The 13,092-nt window shown below is 27.9% G+C and overlaps 2 long non-coding RNA genes across 4 annotated transcripts; both read left to right on the top strand.

The window, feature by feature from the left end:
* The first annotated feature begins 2,466 nt into the window (after positions 1–2,466).
* Positions 2,467–6,568, top strand: LOC112779915 (uncharacterized). Of its 3 annotated transcripts, none has more exons than XR_011877885.1 (3): positions 2,467–2,810; positions 4,098–5,949; positions 6,066–6,568. It is a non-coding gene; the product is annotated as an uncharacterized lncRNA (long non-coding RNA). The 3 variants fall into 3 exon arrangements; XR_003190913.2 differs by having other exon boundaries at positions 2,475–2,810; positions 4,788–5,949; XR_011877886.1 differs by having other exon boundaries at positions 2,475–2,810; positions 4,775–5,949.
* A 1,704-nt stretch (positions 6,569–8,272) lies between these two features.
* LOC112777356 (uncharacterized) lies at positions 8,273–9,036 on the top strand. Its single transcript, XR_003190395.2, has 2 exons — positions 8,273–8,495; positions 8,659–9,036. It is a non-coding gene; the product is annotated as an uncharacterized lncRNA (long non-coding RNA).
* Positions 9,037–13,092: the final 4,056 nt, after the last annotated feature.

The raw sequence follows: 13,092 nt of genomic DNA, 5'->3' as shown, positions 1-13,092 counted from the left end.
TAAAAACGATCTATTTTATTTAAGATTCTACTTTCACACGATAATCGTATAAGTTCTTTTAAAATATTTTAAAAGAAAATATTTAAAATGGTATTTCGTCACTAAGAACCACAAACTTAAATTAAAGTTCTCTCCTCCTATTAGTTCAATACAAGGTTAGGTGAATTAATGTAACCCCTTCTCAAGTTAGTTAGCTGAGAGTAGAAAGAAATTATAGCTTCACGTAAGTAATAGGAACCTGCCACAAACAACTCTTTCCCTTCTATACTAATTTGTGACAGGATGTCGTTAATAATTCTAACCCTTCTAAATTATTTTTAGCTTTAAAAAATTATTTGTGATTTGTTGATTTAAATAATATGATATAAAATTCAACAAATTACATTTAAAAACTCATTTCGTACTAGCTTGCAGCAAATTATATAAAAATAAATCAAGAAATAAATATATCAAACTTTAGGACAATTGATTAATTTTGAGTTGAAAATATTTTATTTATAACATTTGTTTATTATTTTGTTTACAATATTCAAACAATATAACATGTTTAGGATGCTAATTATTTTTTATATCATAGATAAAACTGTGTAATACATTAATATAAATTTAAATTGGTGTATTCCACAAGTATAATATATAATATAAATTGCGAGTACCAATTTATATGACAAAAGAATTTATAATTTTACAATTTTATAAATTATAATTCTTTTAAATTAAAAGATTTAAAGAGTAAAGTATCGTTTTTGTCCCCAACGTTTGGAGTAAGTCCCAAAGTTATTCCTAACGTTTCAATCGTCCTATTTAAGTCCCTAACGTTTCAATCGTCCTATTTAAGTCCCTAACGTTTCAATCGTCCTATTTAAGTCCCTAACGTTTTAAAACTGACTCAATGTTGTCCTGCCGGGATCCGTTAACAAAATTGACGGCGAGACAAAATTGAGACGATTTTGAAACGTTAGGGACTTAAATAGGACGAAAACATTGAGGACAAAAATGATACATAGAAATAAATTTTAATTTTATCCTTCAATAATATCAATTTTTTAGTATACATAGTGTTCAGTTATTTTTTAGTCACATCTAAATAAATTACACTTAATCATATACTTTCATTTTAAATAAATTATTTTTTTTATTTTACTCTTAAAAATTTTTAGTTATCATGAAATGTTTGTAGAATGACTACTATATAAACTTGCAGAAAAGAAAAAAAAAATATATATACAATAAAATATAAATTATACCTTTTGTCTCTAATGTATCAATATTTTTTAAAATTATAAAAAAATAAATTTATTTAAAATGAAAATAATGTGATTAGTGTAATTTATTTAGATGTAATTAAAAAATAATTAAATACTATGTACAGTAAAAAAATAATATTATTGAAAGATAAAATTAAATTAAAATTTATTTTTATATATCGTTTTTGTCCCTAACGTTTCAAAATCGTCTCAATTTTGTCCCGCCGTCAATTCTGTTAACGAATCCCTAACGGCAGGACAACATTGAGTCAATTTTGAAACGTTAGGACTTAAATAGGACGATTGAAACATTAGGGACAACTTTAGAACTTACCCCAAATGTTGAGGACAAAAACGATACTTTACTTAAGATTTAAATTATGACTTACAATTTTTAATTATTTTTTGTTTTATTTAAAATCATAATTCATCATTTTTAATTATCTTTTTTAATTTTTTTTATCTTATTTAAAATCATTACATTTGTTTTTATCCTACATGCTTCTTGTATCATTATATTATATAATAATATTAACCAAAATTGTATTAAACCGCTGCTGCCTCCAGCGGTTTACGCACGTCTCCCAATACACATAAATCGCTACTACGAGAAGCGGTTTATGGCCAAGCATCAATAAACAGAAATTGCGACAGCCCTCTAGCGGTTTCTGTATTCTCCCATTTGCATGTAATTCATTGCTGGCTATAGCTGATTATGTGTTTACGTAAACCGCTATTGCCAACAGTGGTTTCTATAGATATGAAACAATGTATTTACGTCTTCATATTTGAAAGAATGCAATTGCGTAAATTTAAAGGACAAACAATTTATTTATGTAAATTATCCTAATTTTTTCATTTTCACCTAGAGATTTTGAATTTGAGTCAAAATTCTTAACTTAAAATATATATATAATATAAAAACATCTCTTATCAAATGGTCCTTATACTTTTCTAGCATTAGCACAAAATCTAAATTTGAATAGTGAAAAAAAAATCTCACTAATCAGTAATCACTTATCACTCATGTGATTTACCTTTCTTCATGTATAGTGATAACTCATATTCAACCTTTTAAAAGTCAAAACAGCTTCATATGATAGTAGTTAGTTTTCATAAAAAGCAATGGGCTCTCCCAAACCAATAGCCACATAGCAAACAGTTTTTACCATTTTTCTCCCAACAAAACTGAAGAAACATTAATTATTTAATTAGCCAAATAGTGTAAGCTTTTTTTGCCTCTTCACCTGAATAAATGTGGCATGTTATGCATTGCACCCACAGTTTTTATCAGGTGAAATTATCCTGGCATGTAGTTTGAAATTAACAAATCAACTAAACTAATTAAAGTGAAGATCCCAAACTATGGGGACTGTGTATTCTTCTTTTCTTTTGTTTTTTAAATCATCTAAAAGGTACATCTAAAAGTACATAGTAGTATAAAAGATTAAAAGTATCTAAAACAAGCAAATAGAAGAAGAAAAACAAGTGGCGGATAATGGAACTGATCTCAAATCTCAAACATTGTAATCTGCAAGGGCATTTAAAAATGCTGAAACAAAGGTATGCATATAATATATATATATTTCTTCAACATATGTTAATGATGTTATTATAATACCATCTGCAAGTAGGGTGGTAAACCGGTTTAAACTCGCCAAATCGGTTTGCGTAATCCGTAAAAAAAAGTGGGTTGGTCTGAAAAATTAAGACCGTCAAATAGCAAAAGTCCGCATAACGCACACCGCTTAAACCGCGGATTTTAGCGGGATGGAACAGACTTTTTCTCCGGGCTTAGTATTTTTTTTTTAGCGAAAGAGTATTTTTACAATTTTTTAGTCAAAATCCAATTTCCCCCAACCCAACTTACAAAACAAGAAAATGAACATGAAAATGGAATGTTTTGAATTATGTTTATTATATTTTGGAGACAATATTTATAATCATATTTTAGATTATGTTTATTTTGCTTTGAAAATAATATTTATAATTATGTTTATTAGATATTTATAATTATAAAGACTTTAATGTTTATGAATATAAAAATTATAAATTTTTTTATACTTTTAGAAATTATAAATTTATTAAATTAATTATAAAATTATATATATTATTTAATAGTTAATAATAAAAAAAAAGAGAGTAGGACAAAATTTTAAGATCGTCTTATTAGACGGGACAGCACAGGCCAGCCCGCCAAAAAACAGACTTTTAGCAAGGCGAGGCGAACTTTTTCGCTTGCCACACGCCCACACGTATATGCAAGAGAAGTATTTTATTATAATTCAAGTCATGTATTTTTTTTTTCTTTTTTAAATTATTTATCTTGATTTTTGGTCCATGACCAGGGTATTTATTTTCTTATAACAATAACTAATTTCTCGTTAATTTGTAAGCGCATTGATAAAGCAACAACCAACTTGAAATTTTAAATTAACTTAAGAGGAATGCTAGGGTCAGCAATTTTTAGTGTTTTGTAACCATCAATTGGTCATTAATAATATTTTTAATAGTGTGAGATTACATCTAATAGTAGGAGATCACTCACTTTTGTTTTGATAATTAAGTGCTGGCTAGAAAACACAAAAGTTGCTGGCTCTATACTTTTCCTTAACTTAATTCTACTACATGAAATTAATACATAATGATAAATATTAAATTTAAACCACTTGAACTAATCAAATATTAGCTTTTCAAAGATGTTTAACATTTATACGCTAATATGCATATTTTTAAGTCATTTTCAAATCGTTTTTAATATTTGATTTCTTTATCAAAGGTGGGAAAAAGTTACACCTGAAAGACTTTTAATCATGCTGTGATTTTTTTTTTTTATTTGTTTAATTTCAGCTCATAGTGGACCATTGAACTTCAATAAAAGGAAAAAGATCAGACATACTTCCTCGTCGACTCGTCGTCCATAAATACTAATCATTTTATTAGTTAAAAAAAATTCTTTAATATATTTCTCACTCTCATATTTAAATAATGAATGACTGAATGACAATTGAACAATTCTTAAATATATTATCAACATAATATTAATTACAAAAAATAATAAAAAAGTATTTTAATAAATTTTAGAATCAAGTATCAACCTTGATTTTGTGCTTTTGTAGAATAACACCTATACAAATGATTAAGTGACAAATAACATGAACCAAAATTCGAAAAGAATATCATATACTAACAATTTTTTTTAAATGTCTTTTTGTTATTTTCTGTTTTGTTTATACATATTAACATATAGTAAAGTATTTTGGATCCGATTTTTGGGTCCTTTCTCGGAATCGCCATCGAATTTGACAATTTTAAGATTGGGCCATCTTTACGGTCTAAAAACGGATTAATAACTTTTAATATTTTAACCCAATATTCAAATTCAAATCTATTTCTTATCTTACATAAACAAAGATAAGATAAGATAACTATTACAAGCTATATAAAGAAAAAGTCAAAAATCCTCTCAAATACTCACTCATTCATCACATACACACTTCTTAAATTTATTCTAACTTTAGTATCAGAGTATTTTTAAAGGTACCACCCCACTACTTCAGAATTCGAATCGCGCCATCATCTGGATCCGCAAATTTCCAATTTCTTACCCAACCAGTACGAATAACTTCCTATACACAAGGCATTTTTATTTTTGTACTTAAACAACTTGCATTGTGTGGTGAGGCTAGTGTCAAATATGAAAGCCTCATATACTATATCTTTAGATTTGGGTGTTAATGGAGACAATGAAATAAGAACCCTCAAGTAGAATGGAGTTAGTATGTAAGAGAGTTATATTATTATTATTATTATTATTATTATTATTATTATTATTATTATTTCTTACATTGTTGGTTGGTTATCAAGTTAAGACTATTAATGATTTTTTATTATTTTAATAAATTAAAAATTAATTCGTGGCAGTCTAAGTTCTACTTAAATTGATATATACATAAGGTATGATTTAAATTTTTTATATTTTTTTTAACAATAAATTTTTAATACTTATTTAAATGGAATAAGTGTGGGATTTTAATTTTGACTTGTATATATAATAACCTATTGAACAATGATAAATTTTTAAATAAAATTTAATTTTATAGCCGATATCCCGCGTCCTCCGATGGGTTGTTGTATGCATAAGGTAAAATTTGGACTCTCAATACTTGTTTAAGCGAACTAGTAAATTAACTACTAGACCAACCCAACTAGAATTGTAAAATAGGAGTTACTATGTTAAAAAAAAATTGAATATTCTATTTCGATAAGCCCTATGTTGGCAGCAACGAGGCCCAATTGTTGGCTTCACTCTTCCCCACACTCTCTCAACCCATTTTTGTTTTCTCTATATAAATTCTTGGCCACATTAGAGCACTCTAAAGTTTCCCACCCCAACACAGCAACACTTAACATTCTAACACTAAGCTTCTTCTTTGTTTTTTCTTTTTTATTTCTAATTTCTCTTTATCATTTTTCGGTTTTGTATTACAATTTGATTAATTAGATACATTTTTCAGGTGAAGTTGAAGGATACAATTTTTATCTTTCACTACTACTCTTCTCCCCTTATTCATAAGCATTATTGTGCTTCTTTCTCTTCCTCTACCATTCTTCTTCTCTTTGCTTTGATTTGGTGTCACCAAGTAGAAATTCATCAATTCCACATTATGATGAATTAATATATAAGACAACAATCACCATGGTATGTTAATGTTATAAATAAACTTCTTATAATTATTACTACAAATGTTATTATTATTATAGAATTAATTGAATTAAATTAAATAACATCCTATGTCTTAATTTATATATGTGCAGATTCTAATGGCAAGAATGATGCGGTCACTAGTGAAGCTAGCAAGATCACTAATGTGTGAACCAACATCAACACTCACAACCATTCTCTATTATGGGAACCTACTTCCAAGAAACCTTAACAACAACTTGAACCGGTTGGTCCGACCGGAATTCCTTCACCAAGAGAACCATTTCTTCCATTTTCTCATCGCTATATTAAGGTGTGTTTGGTAGTAGTTATTACTAGTAGCTTGGTCAGAGTTAAAATTAGGCCATGTTAGGTTGGGGTTCAGGTGTTTCATAAAGCAAGGAAATTAAAGGATACGGTCTCATCATAAGGTTAAGAACTTAAGACAAAAAACGAATTTAATTATTTGAGGAAACCAATTAGTAATGCATTTACTTTTTGAGGCACTCCATGTGGTAGCACAGTGTCTTAGTAAGAATTTTGGGAGCAACAAAATCATGCATCATATGTACTCATCAAATCAATAGATCAATGTGCACTTAATTCAACTAGAAAATGATTTTTTTGATTTTTCACGGTATCTCCTAATCCGACAGGCCAAAGAATAATTCGCTGCGACATTGAGCTATATTTAAAAGTTTGTCGTTGGCCAATAAATTGCCACAAACACAAACCGAGATTCGAACCCCGACAAACTAGTGAACTAACTACTAGACTAACCTAATTCGATTTCAACTAAAAAATTATGAGTTTGTTTGAATTTGAAAAATCATGAACCTATGTTGGGTTTAACATTTTTTAATTTATACAACTCATTCAATTAATTTAATCTTATAAGGCGCATACATATATAATATAATTAATATAATAGAATAATCAAATTTATTTATAATAGTATGATCAAATTTTTTTATGAATATTAACATGGATTTTTGAATAGTGACTAATTAATATGGTTGATTTTTTTTAAAATTTATGTAATATAATTGATTTTTTATTTAATAAATAATTATCTCAAATATATATAACCAAAATATAATTTTTTAAATATTAGACCCATGAAGTCTACCCAATCAAATCTACCGATAAATATATTAGATTGGTTAGAATAAGGTTGAAAAAAAATATATAGCAAAACTTATCAAATCTAATCCATTAATTAAACAAATAGATTAGTTAAAAAAAAATTTCTTCAACGACCCACCTGAAGAACACCCTAAATTTCCTAATCGATATTTCCAATAAATTTATAATAATAACTAGCTGCTACCACCTCCATTTAAAAAAAAAAGGCTTAAACGTATATAATTATCAAAAAAAGTTCATATAGACATATACCCTCGGATCATAACTAGAAATCTCGACGATAGTTACTAGATTATTTTTTTTTTCGGAAAATGTTTGGTAATAAAAAAAAATAACCAAAAACAACATAATTTATCTTATTTAATATTTATTAATTGTTACGACAATTAATGAATGCTAAATAAAATAAGTTTTGACGGTTTTTTTTGTCTCCGTAACATTACCATTTTTTTCATTGGAAATCATAGTTAATTTTAAAGCGAGTACAAAAATCTGATTAATTTATGAAATTTTAAAATTACGTCAAAATATGTAAAAACATTAAAATCATGCTTATGATGTATAGTTCTGGGCCTTGGTGGGTTTTTTATTGGGTTCATTTAAAGGACCGAGTGACCAACTTGAACGTTGAGCCCAAAATCATAAACAAAATATTCCTCAACTTTACTAGATTGCTCTGTCCAATATTAACCACAAAAAAAAAAAAAAAAAAAAAGATTGCTCTGTCCAAATACAAAAACTTGACTAGATTATTGAGAGACTCTGCCTAATATTGACCAATGAACAAGGACTGCAACTTATTTTAGTTTGTAGGCTAAAATAACTTATAGTTTTTTAAATATTTCATGTTACTTAAAGTCGAATTTGCTACTTAAAATATTTTAAAATTTAAAATTATAATTTAATAAGTAGAAAAATATAACTAAATTGAGTTAATTTAGACTCTAGTTGTTAGTTCACTAATCCTAATAATATATTGGTCAATCATAAACTCTTAAATAGAATTTCAATTTTCGTCTTTAATCTGTCGGTTAGTAAATACCGTAAAAAAATAAAAAATTAAATAAAAAAATATAATAAAATAATAGAAACACAATTTTATGACATTAAATTAAGTATATATAAATATTCTTTTAATTAAACAATATAATTGCGGTCCAATAAGAAAATCATTCATGAGCAATAACTTTTCATGAGTAGCAAGAGAGAAGTACTTTAATTTCATTAACACACCAAATTTTATTATTTTAATTTTGCTTATATATACATCCCAAAACGCATTGAGATTGGTAGATAGATTAAGCATCGTTATATTGAGAAGGGGCCGCCAATGGTTTGATAAATAATGGCAAAATTAAGCATGGCAAAGTTTTTTTCACTTTTTCTTTTGGTTTCAGGTTTGTTCACATACATATCTAATATCTTGATTCATATATCATGCATGTTAATATGTTCTTGTCCTAGTTTTATTAAAGAAAAAATGGTAACATTTACATGAAATGTGTTATTTATAAGAGTAATTGATGAATCGTAGTGTGTTTGCGGTGTTGTATGTGTCAGTGATGAGAAGTGAAGTGGGTGTGGGTCAAAGACTTGCTATTGAATGTCGGCGTCAGTTTTGGTACAGGGATAACTGCGTACGTGAAGATTGCCAGCAGCTTTGTCTAAGGTTTTCTGAACCTGCAGCAGTAGCTGTATCGTCTGAGTGCCCGGCATCTCACACTTGTTTTTGCCAATATTGGTGCTTGGACAAATAATAATAATAATAATAATAATAATAATAATAATAATAATAATACTCACCATACGAAGGTATAACTTGAAAAATATTAAGATATTGATAAATATGATATGTATGTGGCGGAATTAGACTAAATCGCCAAAAATAAATTTTGTAATATATGAAAAAGATTAAATTAAACATTTTAAGGGACTAAATTATTATTGTTATTATTAATTCATTTGAAATACCATAAACGATTCCTATTAATTCTCAATTACAAATTCTTCTTAAATGTTTTGAAAATAAATATGATTCAACAACAATAAAAGCATTACATGCAAGAAACATAAATCTCTTTCTTTTGTGGGTTAAAACTCTCTTTCTTTTCACTAAGACGATCATAAATTGCAAAACATCAAGAAAATCTTTACACTACGTGGTTTCCAAAGGGTTTGGGCGCGAAACCAATGCACCGTCGTTTAAGTAGTGTCCACCATGTCATACAATTGCGCTAGATCAGTATTCCAGTGACGAATAAGATGATCGCAGGGACAAGGCGGAGCCACGATTACAAATTTAGGGATTCTAATTGGGGCCAACAAAATTGTGAGGGATCATTCTGAACATCAACCCATATTTCAGGGACCAAATTGAGATTTAACTCATGAAAGAGAGAAGGAAAAAGATGGGTGGAGGTAGCGATAGGACTAGCAGGGTTAAAGTGACAAATTTGTGTGTGTTTAGATTAGCATTTGTCAAACTGGAGTTTGAATGAGAGTGATTTTGTAGAATTGATTTTGGATAGAAGTGAGTCTATGCCAACATGATTTATGTTTGGCAATTTTATACTAAAATTGATTTTGATAAAATTAATATTGTTTAGATAATATTAGTTAAAATCACTTTTAGATAGATAATTAGTTAATTATTAAAAAAATATAATATTAAATTATAATGTTATTTTTTTTAGTATATTTAATTTTTTTAGTATATTTTTTATATAGTATTTTTTATATCTATTTTAGCATGTTATAATTTTTATTATTATAATAAAAATTAATTAAAAAAATAAAATATAAAGAATATTAAAAATTGATAAAAAAAATTTAAAAATTTAAAATGACTTGAAACAAATTTAAAAATTTTTTTGGAAAAAACTATTAAAACCAATAATGATCATCAAAGTAAACACACATTTAAGTGAACGCAGAAGTAACAATTTCTTGCTTCAATTAAACATGATTTTAGGTTGCAAAATCAATTATGCATTTAGAGGAAAAAAGTTGCTAAACATAAAAAACAGCGTTCAAAAAATTTAAACGCACTCTTATCCTTTTCAATGCGTTTGCCAAACACACCAAGTCTAGAGACAACAGAGGCAGGTTTGTCTTGCACGTAACTTGAATTATCAGGTATCAATGTGCATGCCTAAAGTAGGTATTAGGGTTAAGTACTTTTTTCGCCCTTAACCTCTTGGGTGAAAATCAAAATCATTCCCAACCTTTTTTTGTTATTAAAATTATTCTCAACATTACAAAACGCTATTAAATCATCCTTTTTATATAGAATATTAGTACTCGCATGTTGCAAACTCGCAGCAATGGCGACAAGCCGACAACGATAGGAGCTTTTGTCTGACGATATAGCAAGGAAACGCCTGAGGCTGTGACTTTGTGAAGAATAGTTGTGTTGTGTTCTGGAAATTTCATCACTCAATTGTTTAAACCTCTTTCTGAACCCTATCTATATTTTGAAACCTTCTGATTAGCATCGCAACAACGATTCTGTCAAAAACCACATTTTTTACCCACCTTAAAGCCGTCGTGATACTGCACAAGCACCACCATCCTCCATCCTCCATCCTCCACGGTCTCTCCCCGCCTTCTCTGATTCTTCTCCCTAAAAGAAGCTGGCGCCGACGCAAGCACCAACTCTGCATAGAGGCTCCTTTCTCCGCCCTCAACCGTTCCCAACATCAACAATAGCAAACTCATAAATCGCAATTTCTTTCGTACTACTTGAACCCTAACAACTCCAAACTACCCCAATTTTTTTAGGGCCTGATTAGGGTCAAGACCTTCACGAATTGTTCCTTGTTTTATACTTGCAGTGAAGGTGGTGGTGTTATTGTTGCGACAGTGATGATTGTGGATTGTATGAGAATGTTAATTGGGGGTGGCGGTGCATGACAGGTGACCATGGGGTGAAGATAGAGATGGTGCAAAATTAGTGATAGGTAATAAATCTTGTGAAGAAGATGATGATGGAAGTATAGTGGTGGTGGTAATGGTAATGGTGATGATGACAGTGATGGTGGTGAAGGAAATGAGATGGTGATGAGGAATGGTGTTTAAGTTGAGAGAGAACAGAAAAGGAAGAACAATGGACTAGGTTGAAATTTTTTTAAAAAAAAAAAATTTATAATTATTAGAAGGGTAAAATCATCCATAAATTAATGTTTTGTACGAAAAGGATGATTTTAAAACGATTTGTAATATTGAAGATGATATTAATTAAAAAAAAAATGGAGATGATTTTGATTTTAACCCAAGACATTAGAGACGAAAAAAGTACTTATCCCTAAATATTATATATATGATTTTGATTCTACAAAGTTGAAAATTCGTTTTTTTTTTTTTTGTTCCTTGGAAATCATGGTTAATTTTAGAGCAAAGAGTACAAAAGTCTGATTAATTTTTTATGAAATTTTAAAATTATGCCAAAATATGTAAAAATATTTTTTTTGGATCAATGGATTGGACAACTCCTAATTCTAAGTTACACACTCACACATGCTACAGTAAAAACATTAAAATCATGCTTATGATATATAGTTCTGGGTCTTGGTGGGTTTTTTTATTGGGTTCATTTAAAAGGACCGAGTGACTGACCAACTTGAACGTTAAGCCCAAAATCATAAAAAAAAAAAAATATGTTCTTCAACTTTCTCTGTCCAAATACAAAAAACTTGACTAGATTAAAATACTGTGCCTAATATTGAACAATGAACAAGGACTACTAAAAAAAAAAAAAAAAAAAACAAGGACTACTAATTATTTTTGTTTTGTAGGATAAAATAACTTTAAAAACATTTTTTTACGAATTTGTTTTATAAATTTTGTTTTGAGTTTAAAAAATAATTACTACCGAATAAAAGAAATTATTTGTTCATTTAAGGATGAAAACTACTTACATGTACTTTATTTCAGTATAACTTTTTGTAAATACCAAGTGACAAGTACTTTATTAGCCTTTCGCACATACAAAGTTTTATTAATTCAATTGTTATTATAGCTATTTTAATAGGTTCTTTGATTAAGTGGTGTGAATTTGATTTATTCTAATAATAAATGCATGGACTGCATTTTGCTATCAGTGGATACTTTGAAAATTCAGACAACTAAAAAATTAGTCACCGATCTTCAAGGTGGATACTTGGCTAAAAAAAGTAACTATTTACCTTTAGACAATTAAATTAAAAAAAAATATCAATTAATTAAAAAAAAATTAGATGTGGTGAAATAATGAATTTTCACTTATATATGCACTAAACATCTCCCGGAGTCACATACAAATTAAGAGATATATGTTGACACTAATATTTGATAGATGGCTAAGTTAACTTTAACAAGCATGTTTTCACTTTTCCTTATGATGTCACGTACATCTATCATCTTCTAATCTCATTTATATTAACATGTTACATTTAGGGCTGAAAGTGAGTTAAGACGGTTCATAAGTCAATTCGAACTCGACTCATTAATAGTTTGATAAGATGAATTTGTGAGCTGATAAACTGAGCTTGAGTTTGGATTTAACCTCATAAATTAAATGAGCCGAACTTGAGCATAAATAAACTCAACTCATTAACTCGTGAACTGGCTCAATTATATATATAATATTTAAAGTATAGATTAAATAAATATAGGATATGCATATTAATAATGTAAAATATACATATAAAATAGTAATATACAATATTACATATATATCAATGTTTTTAATTGTTTAAAATTATATAGATATTTTTTATATATAATTTTGATGTAGGACATAAATAAAAAATTTATAATTGATAAATAGATAATATATTAAATTTATCTTTTTTAATATTTTTTAATATATATAAGTTATAATTTATTGATATAGAATTATAGATTATGTTCCTATTATTTGAGCCAACTCGTGAGCTCGAGCCAGCTTGTGAGCTTTCGTTGAGCCGAACTTGAGCTTATGAAATAGACTCGATTGTTAATGAGTCGAGTCATGAG

The sequence above is a fragment of the Arachis hypogaea genome, chromosome 19 (genome assembly GCF_003086295.3).
Source record: "Arachis hypogaea cultivar Tifrunner chromosome 19, arahy.Tifrunner.gnm2.J5K5, whole genome shotgun sequence".
In the NCBI taxonomy this organism is placed as follows: domain Eukaryota; kingdom Viridiplantae; phylum Streptophyta; class Magnoliopsida; order Fabales; family Fabaceae; genus Arachis; species Arachis hypogaea.
The sequence above is the reverse complement of the archived record's forward strand: the minus strand, read 5'-3'. Positions and strand labels throughout refer to the sequence as shown.